General features: G+C 42.6%; 1 protein-coding gene across 4 annotated transcripts in view; it reads right to left on the bottom strand.

Moving 5' to 3' along the window:
• PCDH7 (protocadherin 7) overlaps positions 1 to 21,153 on the bottom strand; it is a 904,402-nt gene that overhangs the window by 769,116 nt on the left and 114,133 nt on the right. Inside the window, exon 3 of one of the 4 annotated variants that reach the window (XM_063922291.1) lies at positions 3,727 to 3,753. The exons of the other annotated variants lie outside the window; for them this stretch is intronic. The gene's annotated coding sequence lies outside the window, so the exon portion shown is untranslated. Of the gene's footprint in view, positions 1 to 3,726; positions 3,754 to 21,153 lie in introns of those variants that run through there. 4 annotated transcript variants of the gene reach the window in all.

The raw sequence follows: 21,153 nt of genomic DNA, 5'->3' as shown, positions 1-21,153 counted from the left end.
TTCTAAATTGTATTAGAAAACTGTCAGAATTTGATGAGTCGCTGTGGGTGACAGTACATCCTGCACAGTCAGCTGTGTATCACTTTTCATAAATGGCCCTCGCTGTGTCAAAATTAAATGAATTCCTTGTTGACGCGAATAACTCCAATATCACCAAGGCTTTGCTGCTTATCGTTATGCATAAGGGTGAGGAGAGCATGCCATACAGATGATAGATCACCAATGTGCTGTCACAGTAAGTGTACTATCGACTACTTTCAATACTCTGGCTGATTGTGAATACTTCTTGCAAAATAAATATATTGACTGCAATTGGTAATATCAAATTTAGTAGCATTATAATGAATTCCTTTAATTAATAATGCATAATGGGGGGTTGTAAAATGAAAATGTAAGCATGCCAAAAGTTAGTGTTGCATGCTGGCACTTGTAGTTTTAGAAAAGCTGGAGACTTGTAGGTTTCCTGTCTCTTATCAAAATCAAGGTAGAAGCAGAACATCTATTCTGCTATAGCCAGAAGGGGATTTAAAATTGGGCACTTACTGCCCAGTCTACATGCCATATTATAGGGCACTCTATAATGAACATAGGGGGTAATTCCAAGTTGATCGCAGCAGGAATTTTGTTAGCAGTTGGGCAAAACCATGGGGGTAATTCCAAGTTGATCGTAGCAGGAAATTTTTTAGCAATTGGGCAAAACCATGTGCACTGCAGGGGAGGCAGATTTAACATGTTCAGAGAGAGTTTGATTTGGGTGTGGTGTGTTCAATCTGCAATCTAATTTGCAGTGTAAAAATAAAGCAGCCAGTATTTACCCTGCACAGAAACAAAATAACCCACCCATATCTAACTCTCTCTGCACATGTTATATCTGCCTCCCCTGCACTGCACATGGTTTTGCCCAGTTGCTATCAAAAATCCTGCTGCGATCAACTTGGAATTACCCCCCATGTGCACTGCAGGGGAAGCAGATTTAACATGTACAGAGAGAGATAGATTTGGGTGGGGTGAGTTCAATCTGCAATCTAGATTGCAGTGTAATAATAAAGCAGCCAGTATTTACCCTGCACAGAAACAAACTAACCCACCCAAATCTAACTCTCTTTGCAAATGTTATATCTGCCCCCCCCCCCCCCCCCCCTGCAGTGCACATGATTTTGCCCAATTGCTAAAAAAAATTCCTGCTGCAATCAACTTGGAATTACCCCCATAGGACCTTATTCAGGTTTGTTAGCAAACCAAAAAAGCAAGCAACTGGGAATAACCATGTGCACTGCAGGGCAGATGTAACATGTGCAGAGAGATATAGATTTTGGTGGGTTATATTGTTTCTGTGCAGGGTAAATACTGGCTGTTTTATTTTTACACTGCAATTTAGATCTCAGTTTGAACACACCCCACCCAAATCTAACTCTCTCTGCACATGTTATATCTGCCCCTCCTGCAGTGCACATGGTTTTGCCCAACTGCTAACAAAATTGCTGCTGCGATCAACTCAGAATTAGGCCCATTGTGTCATTCTCTTGGTGCAGGGCAGAGGATCAAAGCAGGCGTATAGGCCCTACACACATGCCGATTTTTTGAAAGATATGAACGATCTCGTTCATAAATGAACGAGAACTCGTTCATATCTTTCAGTGTGGAGGCTCCAGCGATGAACGATGCACGACCCCGCGCTCGTTCATCGCTGGTCCCCCGTCGGCTGTGCATGCAGGCCAATATGGACGATCTCGTCCATATTTGCCTGCACGTCTATGGAGCCGGGTGACGGGGGGAGTGAAGAAACTTCACTCCCCCCGTCACTGCCCCCCCCCGCCGCCGGGGCGCCCGTCGGCCGTATCGGCCGTCGGGCACCTCGGCGGCACATCGCCATATGTGTAGGGCCCATTACTCTACACCACAATCCTAATAGCACTTCACAGATAACACAGTCATAACTTTCATCAGGTCTGGTGCATGTAAGACCAATGAATGCAAATTCATCTTGGCCACAATGCATCTATGCTGCTCCAAAATAAACCAAGGGTGCCCTTCATTCAACAGCCTTGCAAATCTGTAATAACACGGTAGTGTGGAACAATAGTTACAACTAAACAAGAGAGGTTTAACATACGTTTTTTTTTTTTTTTTTTAATATTGTAGTAAATGCATGTGTGACAGATGGCAGAAAACGGCAAGACAACCTGAAACTCCCACTGAGATCTACTGTATGTCCATAGGCATACAAAATAACTAGTGAATGAATGTCTGGCACAGTGATAACCTGTATATATAAAAACAGCTTAGTAATAATAATAATAATAATAATAATAATAATAATATTAATTAATATATTTGTAGGTGCATAAATATATAACATGTACAAAAATACTGGAAATAACTGTAATTGTGGGGGATATTTATCAAAAGCTTTTTGCAAGAGAAAGTGTTGAGAGATAAATCACTAACCAATCAGCTTCTGCCTGCCTTGTTGAAGGCTGTTTTTGGAACATTTCATTTAGGAGCTGATTGGTTGGTACTTTATTTCTCTCCAGGCTTTGCTGCAGTACATATACCCTAAGTTTTATATTTGAATTGCTAGTAGTAATACAGGTTGAGTCTCCCTTATCCAAAATGCTTGGGACCAGAGGTATTTTGGATATGGGATTTTTCCGTAATTTGGAATAATTGCATACCATAATGAGATATCATGGTGATGGGACCTAAATCTAAGCACAGAATGCATTTATGTTACATATACACCTTATACACACAGCCTGAAGGTCATTTTAGACAATATTTTTTATAACTTTGTGCATTAAACAAAGTGTGTGTACATTCACACAATTCATTTATTTTTCATATACACCTTATACACACAGCCTGAAGGTCATTTAATACAATATTTTTAATAACTTTGTGTATTAAACAAAGTTTGTGTACATTGAGCCATCAAAAAACAAAGGTTTCACCATCTCACTCTCACTCAAAAAAGTCCGTATTTCGGAATATTCCGTATTTCGGAATATTTGGATATGGGATACTCAACCTGTATTAGTAATAGTATATCTTTAGAATAAAATGTAAGCTCTCTTTACACCTTCTTCAAATCTCAGTGTAGATGAATGACATCTAGCCAAACAAAAAATATAAGAAATATATAATGAAATAAAAACACTCTAATAATTCAACAAATATTACTGCAATATAGCTGCCAGGCGGGTTTCAGTATGATATACACCGACAGCGGCATCCCGGCCGGCAGGGGAGTGAACGCAAAGAGTCCCCTTACGGGCTTGCTGCGCTCGCCATGCTGCGGGCTGGGTGGCTCGTTGCGTTTGCCACAGGTTCTTCTATTCCCACTCTATGGGTGTCGTGGACAGGCACGAGTGGGAATAGTCCCTGTTACCCGGGATTCCGGCTGGTGGCATTGTCAGCAGTCCGGATTCCGGCGTCGGTATCCTGACTGCCAGGATCCCAACCGTCGGCAACTTAACTGCATCCCATCTGAAATACATTATAGAGCCTTAGCACTGATGTCTGTTGTTAATGCTAAGCTTACATAAATTCTGGTAGACTACTTGCAGACATATTGACAAGAATCCAACTTTCTGGCAGCCACCCATCTATAGCTATAATATAATATAATAGTTTTTAATATAATAGACTTTGATCACTTTGTGCAGGAACGAACTGGGAAATTCCTGAAACAGCAGCAGACATTGCACTACCTTTGTTGTCCGCATCGCTCTGAGAAGGTTGAAGGTCATCCGTCTAATAGTTCCACAGTTATAGCCCACAAGTGATTTGGTGGCAAGGAAGAAAAAAAAAAGTGAATTCAATGTGAATTCAATGACTTTTCCAGGTTGTACATGTATGGTAAGACTTTTTTTTTTTGTAACTTGCAATAAAAACAGCAAAAAATACCACATGCAATTTGATTTGAATAAAAGAGAATAAACAACAAAACCATAAAAGCATAATACTGGGGTTTTATAATACAAGAGCATAAATTGACTGTAATAATGTTATGCACAGCAAAGAGCGATTTTAAAGCAGGCAATGCTGGGTAAACTGAAACTCATGTACCAGATGGTAGATAAAATCTAAATGAATTAATAATAATTATAATTCCCTGCCACAAATCATTACGATACCTAAAAGATGTCATTCAGTGTTTATAAGATTAGGGTTGTGAAAGTCCCTTTAGTGTACTTATCTGTATACTGTGCTAATTGCGCACATTCCTACAGTATATATCATAGAGCAGCAATAATAATGCCATACATCTTTATCTCTAAGTCTGTGCTGTAAGCGATATTGGGGCGATTCTAATGTGATGGGAGATGGGGGAGGGGGGGGGGGGGGCATTTATATGTGGGGGGGATTCCATGGTGATTGCACCTAGACAGCTGGGTTTAACTGTGCAAAATAGCTAACCCTGACCAAAGTGCTGGGATTGTCACAAAAAACTACAGTTTTGGCACCCAAATGGGTCACTTATCGCATGGAGGTCTGCGAGCTGAAGTGCCGATACCGGCAGCGGTTTGCACCTGAATGGAGCAACAATTAGACTGCTCTACCGAGTGCCATCTCGTGGCTGCCGGTGCATAAATCAACTGAATTCCGCCTTAAAGCAGTAAAAAGAGTGGAGAAGTGATTCAGTGAAGAAGGCAATGCCAAAGTCAATTCACAGCTGCACCATAAGAGAGGAGGAAGACCAGCATGGAGACTGCACACTGCCCCTCTCCTCTCTTAAACCATCTGAGAGAGAGAGCAAGCTCTCTGGCCCGCAAATGTTCAATACAGAATGCTAACTTTGGCACACATAGAAGCTTCACAAAGAGCATTATGCTAGTGATAAAGGATGTTTACAAATGGTAATGCATGGCCAGTGCGAGTAAGATGCATGCACAGACATAAACCATTGGCCATTTGCGTGCATCATCCTCACTGAGTCCACTACTGAATGAGGCATAAGATGAGCTAGCTCCATGGAACAGCTTAGATAGACTCTATGATAGACTGCAGTCCTCCAGCCAAAGGAGTAGCTTTGCCAGCAGTGCCATCCATCGTGTGCTACACTCGGAAATATGGCACCACCGCAAATTATAGTAAAGACTCTGGCACATTTCTATCTTCTGTGCTTGAGCCATCTTCTACAAATATCATATGAGGATGGTGCCATCAAAAGAAGGGGAGCATGGAAATGCATACTGTACATACTATATACATTCAGTGCGGGACATACAGTATTTAAGTAAGGAAAACTCCACAGGAGGCCGAGTTATTCTCCAAGGAGCCCTGTGGCATGTATACGCATAATTCCATAAAAGATGACAGTAAACAAATAAGGGTAAATTTACTAAGGTGTGAGTGTTTTAGTACTGGTGATGTTGCTCATAGCAACCAATCATATTCTACTTAACATTTATCTAGCTGCTTCTCGAAGATAATGGGTAGAATCTGATTGGTTGCTATAGGCAACATTACCAGTTCTAAAAAAACTACCTTAGTAAACTTACCTCATAATTGAAATAATAAATAAGACTATGATATTCTTGCTATTCTTCAATATAACTACCACTAAACAATTGTACAAGTGTTATGAAACACAACACCCTCAGCAGTCGCACATGGAAATGTTATTTATTCTGAATTCAAAAAGGCCAGGTGTTCTAAGTATAATCCTGGAGGGCTGGTGACAGGCTGGGAGTTCTCTTAATTAACAGATAATTAGCCAATTAACTTGCTTTCTGTATCACTAAGGAAAATGTTCAGGAGCATGTTTTGCCTGATTTCTATACTCACTGGCTACCCTTGAGGGTATGTGACATACACCCCTGGTTTTTCATGGTGTGCACTCCCAAAGCACGCTGATGATAGACAGAAATATAATTTTTCTAATTTATATATTTGGCAGCTGTCACTGCGATGATGTTACACTAGATCCCCCTTTTTGTGTGATACATATCATGGTGGAAATCTGCATCAGATAGCAGTAAATGTTTTTTTTTCCCACTTGTATCAAAATAATTCTATTCTTTTATCACTCATAGAGCCAAGCAATAATGTGAATTTGCCGAGCGTAGTCTATCGCTCAGATTGGGTAGTAAATAGAAACTCACTTTGACATCTATGCTAGCTTTGCATGGCACTGCAATACCCTACACATAATCAGTTATATTTTTATAGTGATTAATAATAATAATTATTATTATTATCCTTTATTTATATGGCGCCACAAGGGTTTCGCAGCGCCCAATTACAGAGTACATAATAATATTATAGTGCCTGTCCTACCATTTTCACACAGAGCCAAGAACCCAGCTTATTGCTGAGGCAAGCTGGTGAAACCCGGGTCCCAACTCTGTAATATCTCTTTCACAGTTACGTCTTGGGTCTGACCCAAAATTTGGAACACAGTTCCAAACTGGGTCAGACCCGGGACAAGCCCTTTTCCACTTTGGCTCCGACCCAAATTATTACCAGTGTCAAAGCCATTTACACTGCACACGGGTGCAGTAGCTGCCGGGAGTCTCAGCTGCAGTTGTTCATTTACTGGAGTGCCGGCTGCTGTGGATTGATGTATATAAATATATACATATATATATATATATATATATATACACTTCGATTGGCTAGCACTCCCATTTAATTCAACGTCATCTGCCACGGTGCCAATTACCATAAATAGCATACAGTAACGAAAAACTTGCTGCCTGACGACAGGTATCAAACACCCGAAATGCTGCAAAATGCTGTGACTGCTGTGATTTGCCTTGTGGAGCTACAGACCACCGTGTGCCATAGATACACACAGTATATATATATATATATATATATATATATATAATTGCAATGAGTGTGGCTTAACTGAAACTAATTGCACATAAAGTCCATCGCGCTTTCTAAAACTTGAAAAATGGTTTAGACTATGGCAAGCCTCAGCCATTCAGGTAGTGACATTCTGTTTGTGACCCTGACACAATCTTTTCATTACTTTCAGATAATATCTGTACCAGATAATGCCTGACAATAGGATGACTAACGAAGAAAGAATGAGAATCCAAGGTTGGAGCTGAGAGTGATAAATGACAATCAAGTGTAGAATAATAAAAAATGAAAACAGCTATTTAATGTGTCTTGCCGATTCCTTCTATAATCCATGTAACCTTCTCTCAGACTTAAATCACATTTGTGGGGAGTACAAAGAGTTCAAAAAAGTAATTATTTCCCATGTGATACAGTGCTCAGAAAACAAGTCTGCATAGACAAATGCTACAGATGTTTTGACCAAGACTTGCGCGAGTAAACTTTGGAAACAAGTGCAGACATATCCACAGATCAATGGATACTTCTCATGTAACCAGGAAGAAAGCCGGTCATGGACTCTTACATTGCACAAAGGAAATTATGTCTAACAGATCGCAAAAAAACACAAAACGGTTTTGTGGCATATAACACGGCACAAATCTTAACACATTTGCATTTTGTGCAAGTGAAAAATTGAAGCTTAGAAGCTTGATGATCAGCAGGGACCTGCACAGTTGTGGTTGCTTTTTGCCTTGTTTTAGATGTGCATTGTTATTTTTTAATTGATGAATAGCTACTTGTAAGGCTGTTGTTTAAACAATTTCCAGCTGTATGCAGGTAGTGAATCATAGCACTGAACATTTACATATACATGGAAAGACTTTAATTATGTTGCCTAATGAATTCCTTAGTGCAAATCTATCCAAAATCTACAAACACGTTCCAGATGTTTGTATTAATTATGAACTCAGTTTGTGCATACAAAAGCATATACAGAATGTGGGCTATATGTGGACAGTATAAAATGAGATGAGGGAATAGTGCTTTTTTTGTTGTTTCCTCTGTTGCAAACTTAAAGAGAAAGTCTTGCGGTAAACGGGATTACTGGATTTAGCGATAATCGGGAATTGGTCCAGATAATTAGAGTTTATCACTGCTTATTGCAGCAATAAGAAATTATCACCAGAATGTACCAAAAAACACAAACCGGGACAGGGATTATTACAGTACGATCCCTCTCCCAATACAACAGGCATAATGTAGCCCATAGGCTACATGGCTAATGGTTTTAGCAGTAAAGCCCAAGTAAAATTCTCAGTTGAACAACCCCCATAGACAGCTACAGTACTGTATATGTGCTGCTTTTGCAAATGGAAACGGGGGGGGGGGGGACTGCAGCAGATATCTCTGCAGTCCCCCTTTCTTCTTAAATTCTGGTGAAGCTTTTGTTTGTTGGGGATGTCCTGCAAAACTCCTTTAATAAATATGCCCCATGATGTGCACAAATGGGATGTAGTTATGATGCTGACCGTCGGTATCACAGTGGTCAGCATACCGACGTCAGGGTCCCGGCCTGTCAGAATGCCGGTAGGGGCCCCAGGACTATTCCCACTTGTGGGTGTCCACGACACCCATAGAGTGGGAATAGAACCTGTGGCAAGCGCAGCAAGTCACCAAGCCTGCAAGGGGCTTCGATGAGTTCACCCACTGTCGGCATTCTGGCACCCGGGATCCCAGTGTCAGTATGTTGACCACCGGGATCCCGACCGCCGGTCACCCGTACCCAACCCGCATCAATCACTGGACATTCACTTGCAATTACAAAGGCAGCTTCAACTACTGTATGTCTATAACCAGGGCTGGATTATGGGCTTTAGGCTGGAAATGGTCAAAAGAAGTGCATTGTGGGCATTTAGACCCACTACATTATCAGCCCCAGTGTCTCCCTAAATATGTAAAAGTAGAAAGATTGCATCATTTTATGACTAAAATATAAATACAAATTGAAAATGTATGATTTATGGTGGACGTTGTGGCCAGCTGGGTGTCTGGTCATCAACGTGCTCTCATGGTGATGGGCATATTTCTGTGTGGTTACCTGGAGCTTCATCTGCCCCGTTGTTAAACTGGCACTGCATATAAACTGATTACAGTCTGGACTTTAGCCAAGCATGACTATATGAAGAGTGTAGCATGAGATTGTTAGGTTGGGAAAATAATTCTCCCACCTCACCCCTGCTACCTTTCACACACCACCAGATTTGGATTGCCAGTGGGGTGGCAGGGGCGGTCACCCCGGAGCCCTCACACATAGTGGGTCCCCAAACGCTGTCCCCACCAACACTCACAGGAAGCCGGAGTACAGCATTCTAGCATTTTGGTGGTTCAGTTGCTCCTGCCCATTACAGCAGATGCCACAGTGCTTCACTGCAGTACAGTTTCATGAGATATACAGCAGCATCTTGCTAGCCTGAGTATTCAGTACAGAGTCAAGGCAGTGTTTCCATTTACCCATACCTCCCAACATGACCCTCTCCAGGAGGGACAAAATGCTCTGCTTCTGGATTTTTTCTCTTAATTCAAGATTGCTGGCACCTGTTTCGAGCAGGTAATGGATAAGAAAGGTGTTTCAGCACTCCTAAATTAAGAGGGAAGTCCAGGAGCAGAGCATTCTGTCCTTCATGGAGAGGGTCATGTTGGGAGGTATGATTTACTGGACTGGCTCATAGTAAGGAAGAGTCAGCATGCAGCCCTTTCATTTTCACCCTGTTTCCAGCACCGTCCCTACCGCGGACTATGTATAGGATCTGGCTGAGTGCGGTGTGAGTGCAGCCTGGATGTGCTGGATCTCTGGGGAGCACTTCAAGGTGAGCACATGGTTGATTACATACCCTCCAACATGACCCACCCCACTAGGTACAAAATGCTCTGTTTCTGGACTTCCCTCTTAATTTATTATTGCCATCACCTGTGAAAAAACAGCTTTCTTATCATTTAACTAGTTCAACACAGGTGATGGAAAACATAAATTAAGAGGTAAGTCCAGAAACAGAGCATTTTGTACCTAGTGGGGCGGGTCATGACTCATGTTGGAGGGTCTGTGATTATAGGTCCTGTAAGCCTTGATAATACCCATAATACTGTAGCATGATTGAGAGTTCTCCCATTACATGATACTGCCTGGTCTAGGCTAGGACTGGCTGTGTGTAAAGTGAGGACTGGATCTGGCTGAGTTTTGGCTGGCTCTGCAGAAAAAGGACTGTGTAAAGCTAGCTGTGCAGAGTTGGGACTGGCTGTGTAACATGGGGATTGGTTCTGGCTGAGCTGAAGCTAGCTGTGCAGAGTTGGGACTGGCTGTGTAAAGTGGGGGCTGGCTCTGGATGAGCTGAGACTGACTGCACAGAGTTGGGACTAGCTGTGTATAGTAGGACTGGCTGTGCAGAGCTAGAGACTAGCAGTGGCTGGAGTGGGGATAGGCAGTCAGTGCCAGACGTAGCCCTGTGGAGGTCCCTATGCAGTCATAATCTTGGGGCCCCTTTGCATGAATACAGTATTTTCTCTATAGAATCTTTAAAGTAAAGTTTTCATTTCTTTGAGATGATTAATTTTTTCTATCTTTTGGAAACAATTTAAGAAAGCTTGATTGTAAATTGCTTTCAAACTCAAATCAGTATTATTTTGATCTGTTGTTGCTGAGGCCCATAGGTCAGTACCTACTCTGCCTACTTGGTAATCCGGAACTGCTAGCAGTGGCTGTGCAGAGTGGGGCCTGGCAATAAGAGGGATCTTTATGAATTCACCACTCACCAGGACTGCCTGCGACTTATTGCACTGACTCCAAAATATCACTTTAACAATTTTATTGACAGAAGCCTCCACAACTTTGTTGCCCAGGCGCCCCCACAGACCTTACTCCGAACCCGGCCCACCACTGTCATGAAGTTCTTGCACCTGCCAGTTAGTACTTTAATAATTTCAAAGTTGTAGAGAGGAAACATCGGGGGTCATTCCGATCCGATCGCTCGCTGCAGTTTATCGCAGCGCTCGGGTCGGAATTGCGCATGAGCCGGCGCCGCAGTGTGCCACGCATGCTGGATGGCCGAAGTCCGTTGTTCAGTAGCGATCGCCTCTGCCTGATTGACAGGCAGAGGCGGTCGCAGGGCGGGAGGGGGCTGGACGGCGGCGTTAAGCCACCATTTAGGGGATGCGGTCCGGCCAATGCAGGACGTGGCCGGACTGTGGGGGGGGCGGGCCGCGGCGGCTGCGTGATGTCTCACGCAGCTGCTGCGGCCAGTGGCAGCGACGATCAACTCCTGGCCAGCCGCAGGAGCTGTGCTGGCTGGGAGTAACTCCACAAATACAAAAGCATCGCCGCTGTGCGAACTAACATGTGGGGCGGACTAGCCCTGTGCTGGGCATCCCCCCACATGTCAGGGAAGCTGATCGTAGCTGTGCTAAATTTAGCACAGCTACGATCAACTCGGAATGACCCCCTTAACCAATTGAAGATGTAAACTATTCTAAGATATCTACTTGTTCTACGTCCCTGTTTGTGTCCCTTCATGTTAAGCTGTGTGGATTTCCACAGCAATAATGCTAAATCCGTGGAGTGACAGATTTGCTGCCCACAGTGAGCACAGCTCCGGCATTCAGCATGAAAGAGAAAATCATTTTTCAGATGAAGGCTACAGTCGGAAATAGACAACTGCGAGACAAACAGAGATATTGATCCCAACAAATCATCAGACAAGACAACGCAAACATTCTTGATTTATTGCCAGCCATGAACTAAAATGATTTTTTGTGGAATAAATTAAAAACTTGCTCACCATTATATTATTTATCTGTGTAATCGAGAGAGGGAACAATGACAGTATTATGAGTATCTGTATATGACCATTCAAGCTGGGCGTAAAAATTAAGCAAAGGGTTGAATAATGATAAATGTCAGATGAATGGGAGCTGATGCAGCAAGAATAATATGACAATATGCAACAGGACTTAAAGAGATTGAGATAAAAATAAGGTTATTATGTAAATGAATAAAGACGCAGAGATAGCTTCAACCAATAATTTTGTTGAGCTATATTTTTAAAATAGGAACTTAGCATGGAATACAGCGAAGGGAGAGTGTCCGTCATATACTTATACTTTGAATGCAGGGTGTTATATTCAGAATAGAGGCAATTCTCCATGGATGTAGTTCAATGTAGTTCAGTGTTGTATAAGTTATATAGAGACACATATCATGTATATTTAACTACAAGAATGTAGACATGGCAATTGAGACATATGGTAGGCCCAGGTAATATAGGGGGCATAGTCAAAAATACAAAAAAATACTATACCATGAAGCCCGAGGCTTTCATTCTATAACCCCCCCCCCCCCCCCCTCCATGACTGGCCCAGCCCCTCTTTGGCCCCTCAAGCAAACTCAGGCCTGGTTACTGAATACCTGCTCCCCTCTTCCTCCGTTCACCTGGCTCTAGGTCACATACTATGGAACAATTATGCATGAGATTGTCACGCATGGTGGGTACCACAAAAGAAGCTGTAATGTAGGCTTGGTATGAGTAGCAGACACAGTGGACCTACGCCTGGAAGCAGATTTTCCAGAGAGGTGGCTCTTTCTCTGCACTATGCTTCTTTTTAGCAAAGGCCACTGGGACTATAAAACATGACATGCATGCAGGGCCGGACTGGCTATCTGGAACTTCTGGCAAATGCCAGAAGGGACGATGACCTGATGCTATGGTCTGTCCTAAAAATCTGACCAAGCAGATCTGCTGGTCTGCCTGGCACACAGAGACAGTGGCTGGCTGAGCAGCTCCTCCTCCCGACTCGGGATACAGATACCTGGGGCGGCGTGATGTCTGGCCGGGCCCCTGTGATTCTTGGCACAACCGCGTGAGATGTGACCATAGAATGTTTTAGAACCCCTGTCTGTCCCTGCATGCATGCTACTCGCAGATGGGACAGAATACCTCTCAGCATTTTTGAATCCCTAAACTGGGGCACGGATGAAGGTATGCTATTCTGTATAAATGCACGTCACAGTGGGTGTACCCATCGCTTCCAAAGGTGTAGACCTCCTCAAATCCCCCTTCCCTACCCTAAAAAGCATCCCATCAATGGCAGGCTAATATGCCCTTCAAACAGTAAGGGATATACTGCATATACTGTATCTCCCAAATGTACTTGTTACTTGAAGCAGGGCTTCTGCATAAAATCGCCTATTGAAAGCTGAAAAAACACTGTTGCTGCCAAATGACAGATAAAGGGAACAACTATTCATTAGCCATATCTGCAGCAATATTAATAGTCAGTGCAGAAAAGTGTGTGACCATAGTAACGGACGATGGTTTGAAAGGTCACTTATTCTACTCTTATTTACTGTCACTCAGTTAGTGCCTATACATGTCACTGGTTGATTTCCCCCTTGTACTGTCTGATAATATTGTACGTATTGTTTGTATCTACTTCTGTATTATTGTCATTTCTCTTTTTATGGTGCTATGGACGCTTGGTGGCTACTCATGGCTACTCATGGATAAAAGATAATAGGCCTGATTCATAGTTGTATACTATTGCACAGCCGCAGGGAAGCCACACAGCTAATATGCTAATGCCGCAGCAGGTGTCTGGTATAAATAGACACCTCCTGCCTTCTTCCGTGATCAACTGTTGCATCTCAAGACGCACCATGGGATCACTCTGCGGGATCAACGGTCATCTGAGTAACCTTCCATCTCAGATCTGCAGCCGAGGCCAGTAAATCTGCACCACCAGATGAAGACAATGACCTCAGCACTTCCACAAAACGAGGAACGGACCTGGTCCCCGCCCCCAAACCATCAGGTTATCGTACAAGTCTGAATTAGGCCCTATAATAATTTCAATTAAATAATTAATAAAGGCTTTTACTTAGGCAATCATAATTTTTTAAATTGGTTACTTTCTTCTTATACAGTTGTTTTGTATCTCCATAGTTACTATTTATTTATCTGTAACTTTACTGTATTGGGATTTGTGATCTGTTATTTCGTGGCCATTTCTTGACAGAAAATAGGGGGCGGCATATTTGTCTTGTTTAGGTACGCATACAGGGAAACAGGCCTTTCTAGCTCTTGTCCAGATAGGAGGCAGTAAGTAAAGTGCTAGGAAAACTAATTGCTGCCATATGCTACCTTTGAGTCTTCCAAAAATCTATCATTCAATGCAATGTTCGCAATTAGTGTGGGAAATGGAACACAGTGGTTGAAGCACTCCACCCACAAGAGGAATTTATAAAACTATTTATTAAAGTAATTACAGCTGTTTAGGACAAAAACTGTGTATAGTAAAGACACAGTAGAAATATACTTTATAACCTCTGACTTTAATGAATCACTTACATTTTCACCAAACTAAATGCCACCATGACACCCGTTACACTCCATGCCCGCCATATCTGATTTAACAGATCATGAAAATATATTATTTTATCAAACTCAAATAATCAAACATGTATAAAATGTTGATGCAGTTTTGCACTCTCCAGATTTGTTCTGCCCTCTGAGGTATATCACGTAAGCCTTTCAGAACTGTCCCTTAATGAAATGTAAAGGAACAAGTATACAGAGGGGAAGGGCCGCCAAGAGTATCTTGGGTGTTGATCATGGACAAGGGGCGGGTGATCATGCCTTGTGAACAATAGGTGTGATCCGGGGTGTGTGGTTGTGCCATCTTAGTGGGCGTGGTTATGCTACCACAACAATCCCAAGCCAGATAGTGAGGCCCGGGTCCAGATACTTTGTACCCTTCCTGCCCTATCGGCACACCTGCATGGGTACACTGAATGCCAACTGTTGATCTGCTTAAATAAGTAATTAAAATATTCAGATATTCAGTTCTGGTACTTCAGCTTCTTTATAGGTTTTTTTTTGTTTTTTGTTTTTTAGGTAACTATGACAATGAATGGCTGCCTGACTAACAAAAATTCCAATTCTAAAAAATAACAATTTCAGGCTGTCAGATGAATTGAACTGAGGTTTGAGACACATCCTGGGCTCCTCAGTGTAATGCTTATCTGTGCTTCACAGCCAATGCCACATTCCCCGCATATTACTCTCCCTAATGTCCACAGCCAGAGCTCCATGTGCAACTGCCAAGTGGGTATTCAAATCACTGGGTGAGTATCATCAGTGTTTTAGACACCCCCAACTACTGGTGACCTCGGTATCCACCTAATGATTGCGTCAACCTGGTTTACAGGACTGACATCACAACTCACCATTGTAGATTCATACTAGCCTACTATTTGGACCATGGTCCAAGGGGAATGACAGGGGATGGGTCCTGACAATGTAAATTGCACTAGTAAGATCTGCCCCACCCATATCACAGGGAAGTGAAGTATGGCATATATTCATGACACTTGTGTAAAATACACAAATAAAGTCAACTTATTACTCAACACTTTACACAGAATGTTGGTTTTGTTTAAGCTACCAGAATGTTTTTGGACTTTGGCAGGAAGGTGGAGGAAGCCCACACAACTATGGGCGGAACATGCAAACTCCACAAATGTACGTATTGCCCAGGTTGAGTGGGTGAATCAGCAATGTGAAGTATATGTGAAAAGGGGATGCAGTTAATTTACCTACAATCAAAATCCCGACATGGTCAAAATACCAACATTTAACTGTCAGTGGGTCAAAAAGTCGACATGAGTTTTTCGTGATTTTTTTCATTGAAACTGACTTGTTCATACTTTACCATACCAGTGGACCTTAGGGGGGATAATAACAGTGTGCCAAGCACAGCGAGGCACTGTGCCCAAAGCATGGCGGGAGCAGAGAGGCATGCGAGGTGATGCAATACACTTATACGGTGTCCATGTCGACCCATGCCGTCATACACACAAAAACAATGAAAACATGTGTCGACTTTTTGACACGTCCACATTTTAAATGTCAGTATTTTAAATGTCGGTATTTTGACCTTGTCGAGATTTTGACCATGTCGAGATGTTGACCCTTTCGTGATTTTGACCGTCGGTTAATTGTTGTCGGTATTTTGACCATCATGATTTTGATTGCAGGAATTTCATACTAAACCCGTGAAAAGATTGTGCTATTATTTATTCAGTGATATAAATGTTTAATATAGCATAATACAAAATTTAAGAACAAAATAAAACTCTAGAAAAATATGTTTTTGATTATTTTAACAGCTTAAACAGAGAATAGTACCTTTACATTATAAGTTAAATTAAAAAAAAACAAAAAAAAAAACAGTGCTTTGAATACTTTTCTACTCCTCTGGAATGTCTGGAAAACTCAAAAATTTCGGTGAATTCTCCCAGATTCCACTACTAGTTTGCCATCCATACGCATAAAATGTGGGGCTTGGTTAGGATGTTTGGATATGAAGTTTAATGCCACCATTTGATTGTATTTCTTAATCAATGTGTATTAACAACTAAAAGATTCAGTGCCCTCTAATCTGTCTTTTTGTATGTATGTATATATATATATATATATATATATATATATATACGATGTAAATACAAAATATTTTTTTATTGAATTATTTTTGATAACCTGACTCTGTTTTGGAACTGAATTCCGAAACTTAATAACCCACTGAGGATTGCTATTTTAAATCAAGTCTGCTTACTTTGGAGTAAACATTGTGGATAGCTATATTTAAGAATATCTATATTTAAATCTTATATTTTATTCACAACAAATATATCATTTTCTGACAGTGTCACCGAAGAGAGTAATAATAACAAACTAAATTGCATTTAGTTGTTTAATTTAATGAGCGAGCTAAGACCAAACAATATTCAATATTATTTTTAGAGTATTAAACTTTCAGTTTACTGTCTAGCAGTAAAATTGGTTTCCATTAATTAAAACCGCATATGCACAGGATAGGAAAAGCCTTTAAAAATGAAGGATAGTTAAATTGTCTGAAATAATGATGTATAACTAATTAATTTTAAAATACTATACAGGATTGTTATCCCTGGAGAGACTGCGCGGGATTGGGAGAGCAGATTAAAAGCTTTTGCTGCAGGACATATGGGCTGGTTGATTCTCCGCTGCATATGCTATGGGACAACCCAAAGGTGCATTTTTTGTGGTGGAAGTACATTTCTATAACAGAAGTTGCATTGAATATTAAAATACCTTCAAGGCTAAGATTAGAAGAGTTGCTGTGTGAGGGAGGAAAATTCTACCTCAACTTCCTCTTTGTTGTCTGAATTGCTTTGCTTAAAAGCGCCACTAAAATACAAGTTAAGCTTATAAAAAGGCAGCTGGATAAGATTCAAACACATGCATTATATAATATTTACTTTTACCGAAGTCATTGTCTTCTTTAAGTTTCAACCATAGTCGCTGAACCTTCTGGCTTACCCCGCTGGCAGGAGGAAGCCAGGTCGGCACAGTGGGAGGCGTGGAAGGGGACTGGCATAGGTGTGCAGCACAGGGAGGGCTGTGGTGGCATGATCAAGTATATGTGGTCCGACTGTGCCAAGATTACCGGCATTGTACAGTGGGGGCATAGCTATGGTGACATATTTCAGCACAAATCGCATCATTGGCTGCCCATCCTGACCACTTTACTTGGCAAGTGGGCAGTGCCAGATGGACAGAAGACAGCTGTGGGAGACTTGGATGCTCTTCTGGTTGGCCAGGAGCACCACTGGAGGTTCGGGAGCCTCTTGGCCATACTGAGAGAGTAGGCAAATTCACCACTCTACAAGTACAAACTGTACAAAATATATGAAATTATTAGAGATGAGCATCTGTGATAAAAGTATTTCTCTAAATATTCATCTCGTTCTGCATTTGTCTGCAAAGTTCTACTGGTGTTGTTGACACAATTTGACATAAGAGATCCCGATCTTAACCGGATCATACAACACAGTCAGCTCTATTTATACAATATAAATTCAGAAAAATGCAAATTTACAAATTAACTGCACAGTGGCATTACACAAAATTGTGAAGCAAAAGTGGACCTTGAATATTGTACTGCTGGAGCTATGCTCCTCTGTGGGTTTGCTTGTTCCACTGCAAAACTTGTTTGGAACAATATTTTCTCTAAAAGTTTGCCTATTCAAGGAATAATTAATTCCCTACTATAATATATGAGGGGGAGGGAAGGGTATCTGGGCCTCTCTGTGTGGTCTGGCGGAGTCCCTCTTCACTCTGGGGAGTGAGGGTTGGTGCAACGTTCCTAGTGCCGCACCTGTTTATATTAGTACTTAACACACCCCAACAAATGGCCAGATTCCCACTAAGCCTGTCTGATGTCTTGGCAGAACTGTAAAATCATATAAGAACTGAGGGGTTCTTTTGCCAAAAGATGGCTCAAGGCAACATGCTGAATGCATTTATACAGCTCTCCCCAATTATGAGATCATTTCTGGAACAAACCATGGTGCAATGCAAGGGGAGGAAACATATTTACTTTTGCATGTAGCCCACAAATGTCAGACAGCTTTATTTTTGAACTGCAATTTAGGTTTCAGTCTTACACCCCACCCAAATCTAAATGTAAATCTCTCTGCACATGTTACATCTGCCCCACCTGCAGTGCAGCATGGCTTTGCCCAGGTGCACAGTTAAGCTGGCTACAAACTATGAGATTATCTGTCCAATCTTATCTGGTTGGAACGAAAATCTGTAAATACATGGGAGCAAATGACAACTGAACATTTGTTCCCAAACAATGGGAAACTAAATGTACAGACAAATTGGTTAAATCCATTTGATTTAACCAGCAGCGTATTGGGACTCTGGGACGCCGTTTGGCTGGTCCGGGCATCCCGTCAGTGGCCGCTGTCATCCCCCATGCTGGCTGGAAGTCGCCATCAGCGCTTAGCTGTAGCCCTGGGCCAGGCTCACATGTTCAGTGCCAGTGACCCCCTGGTGTCCCTGGAGACCGGGGCCAGTCAGTTGCTCCTCAACTTCTCCAGCTCCTGGGTCAGCCTGTTCTTCACCAGCTGGTGCGGACACTGCAAGAGATTCAAGCCGGACTGGATGCAGCTGGCGCACGATGTGAAGGGTGAGAGCCGGGGCTGCAGCCATCACTGACGGGGCAGCAGCAGATGTGGGCTGGGATGTGTGTTGTGCAGAGGCTGCAGCTGTGCTTACACCATCGCATCCGTGTAGTGTATCGATGCCTCTTCTACTACATTCATATACATGTGACTGGTGTTACTTCCATAGGACCTATGCTGTGCCTGTCCTACTATTGCTGTCTTTTATATGGTTATTTTACATATTACTAGTATTACTTCCATAGGACCTATGTAATGTACCCCTATACATATAACTACTGCTACTTCCATAGGACTCATGCTGTGTCTCTCCTACTATTGCTGTCTTTTATATGCTTATTTTACATATTACTAGTGTTACTTCCATAGGACCCATGCTGTGCTTGTCCTAATATGGCTGTCTTCTATATGGTTATTTTATATATTACTAGTATTACTTCCATGGGACCTATGTAATGTACCCCTATACATAGGCGGATTGGGACGCCAGGACGCCGGACCAGATTCCGTTTGGCTGGTCCGGGCACAGCGGCGATGCCTTTGCACTTCAAGAGTAGCTCCTGACCAGCGCAGCCTTAGCGTGCTGGCCGGGAGCTACTCATCGCTACCTGGCCCGCAGCGGCTGCGTGTGACATCACAAAGCCACTGCGACCCTCCCCTACGAAATGGCGGTCGCCGTTCCACCCCCCCGCCCAGCGACCGCCTCTGCCTGTCAATCAGGCAGAGGCGATCGTAGCGGCCCCGACGGCCTTCGGACGTCTGGCATGCGCCGGCGGACTGCGGCGCCGGTGCATGCGCAGTTCTGACCCGATTGCACTGCTGCAATAAACCGTAGCGTGCGATCGGATCAGAATGACCCCCTATGTGATTTACCTGGTGCAATGTGTATAATGTGCGTTACTTGGTGCAATGTGTATAATGTGCGTTACCTGGTGCAATGTGTATAATGTGCTCTGCTTGGCGCAAAGTGTATAACGTGCTCTACCTGGTGCAATGTGTAAAAATGTTCTTTACCTGGTGCAATGTGTAAAAATGTTCTTTACCTGGTGCAATGTGTATAATGTGCTCTGCCTGGAGCAATATGTATAACATGCTCTACCTGGCGCAGTGTGTACAGGAGGATCTACCTGGTGCAATGTGTATAAGCGGCTCTACTGTGTGGTATAATATGAATTGGCACTATTATGTGTCCATGCCCCTTCCCAATGAAGCCACTCCCCTAAAATTTTGATGCGCGCCTGCACCGCGCACTTTTCATGCATTCATTTGGTTAGGCCTTCTGAGCAATAATCCCACCCACTTCACAGACTCCACCCCTTCAACAGACCCCACCCCTATTAGGGCTGCTTCAATACATTTCCTGGGCTGGTATTTTATCCCAATCTGACCCTGGATTTAACCAATTTACCTGAATGACCATTTTTGGCCATTTTTCAGCTTTTGGTTAATTGTCATTTGCTCACATCCATTACCAGATTTTCGCTCCAACCAGAAAGATTGAACAGATATTCTTATAGTGTGTATCCAACTTAACTTCAGCTAGGCTGTGTAGGCAGAGGGCTACTTGGAACATGTGAAAGCACTGCTGGCGTGAGATGCTTTTGCATGCTTGTAGGGGGGGGGGGGCTGGATCCAACATGCTGAGCAGAATTGCCATGTGCAGGGCGTCCCCCTCCTTGTCAAAGAATTTTATCATAGATTTACGGCCCTAAAACTGTATTTCTACAACAAATGGCCTTAAATGCTACAGCACATGTTTAGTATGATACATAAAAGACACCCCTACTGTACAGTATAACAATGATACAAGTGAATGAGGAGTTTGTGAAATGTACAAGGCTGCAGGCTTTTGCACAGGTCACAGAATGCTGAGGTAACGTCTAAACCTATATTATGACACAAACCTCCACCTTGAACAAAGCAGGTTGAGGCAAATTTCCAGGTGTGTTTTGACCTCCCTGACATTCATTCACTCATTCCATCCATCATCACTAAAATGAGTCATATGACACAACTGACATCACTAATGTCCTATTTTACTGCATCTTTGGCAGATAAACACTATTCAGTAAAATCCGGTGTAGTCCAGCAATGAAGAGGTAAGAAAAACATTAAACAAATATTTAACTGATCCACAAAACTATGGGCCTAATTCAGACCTGATCGTAGATATGCTAAATTTAGCACATCTACGATCAGATTCCCTGACATGCCGGGGGACACCCAACACAGGGCTAGTCCGCCCCGCATGTCAGGCCCTACCCCGCCGCACAAGTACAAAAGCATCGCACAGCGGCGAT

Source organism: Pseudophryne corroboree, chromosome 1, assembly GCF_028390025.1.
Source record: "Pseudophryne corroboree isolate aPseCor3 chromosome 1, aPseCor3.hap2, whole genome shotgun sequence".
Lineage (NCBI taxonomy): Eukaryota > Metazoa > Chordata > Amphibia > Anura > Myobatrachidae > Pseudophryne > Pseudophryne corroboree.
The sequence above is the reverse complement of the archived record's forward strand: the minus strand, read 5'-3'. Positions and strand labels throughout refer to the sequence as shown.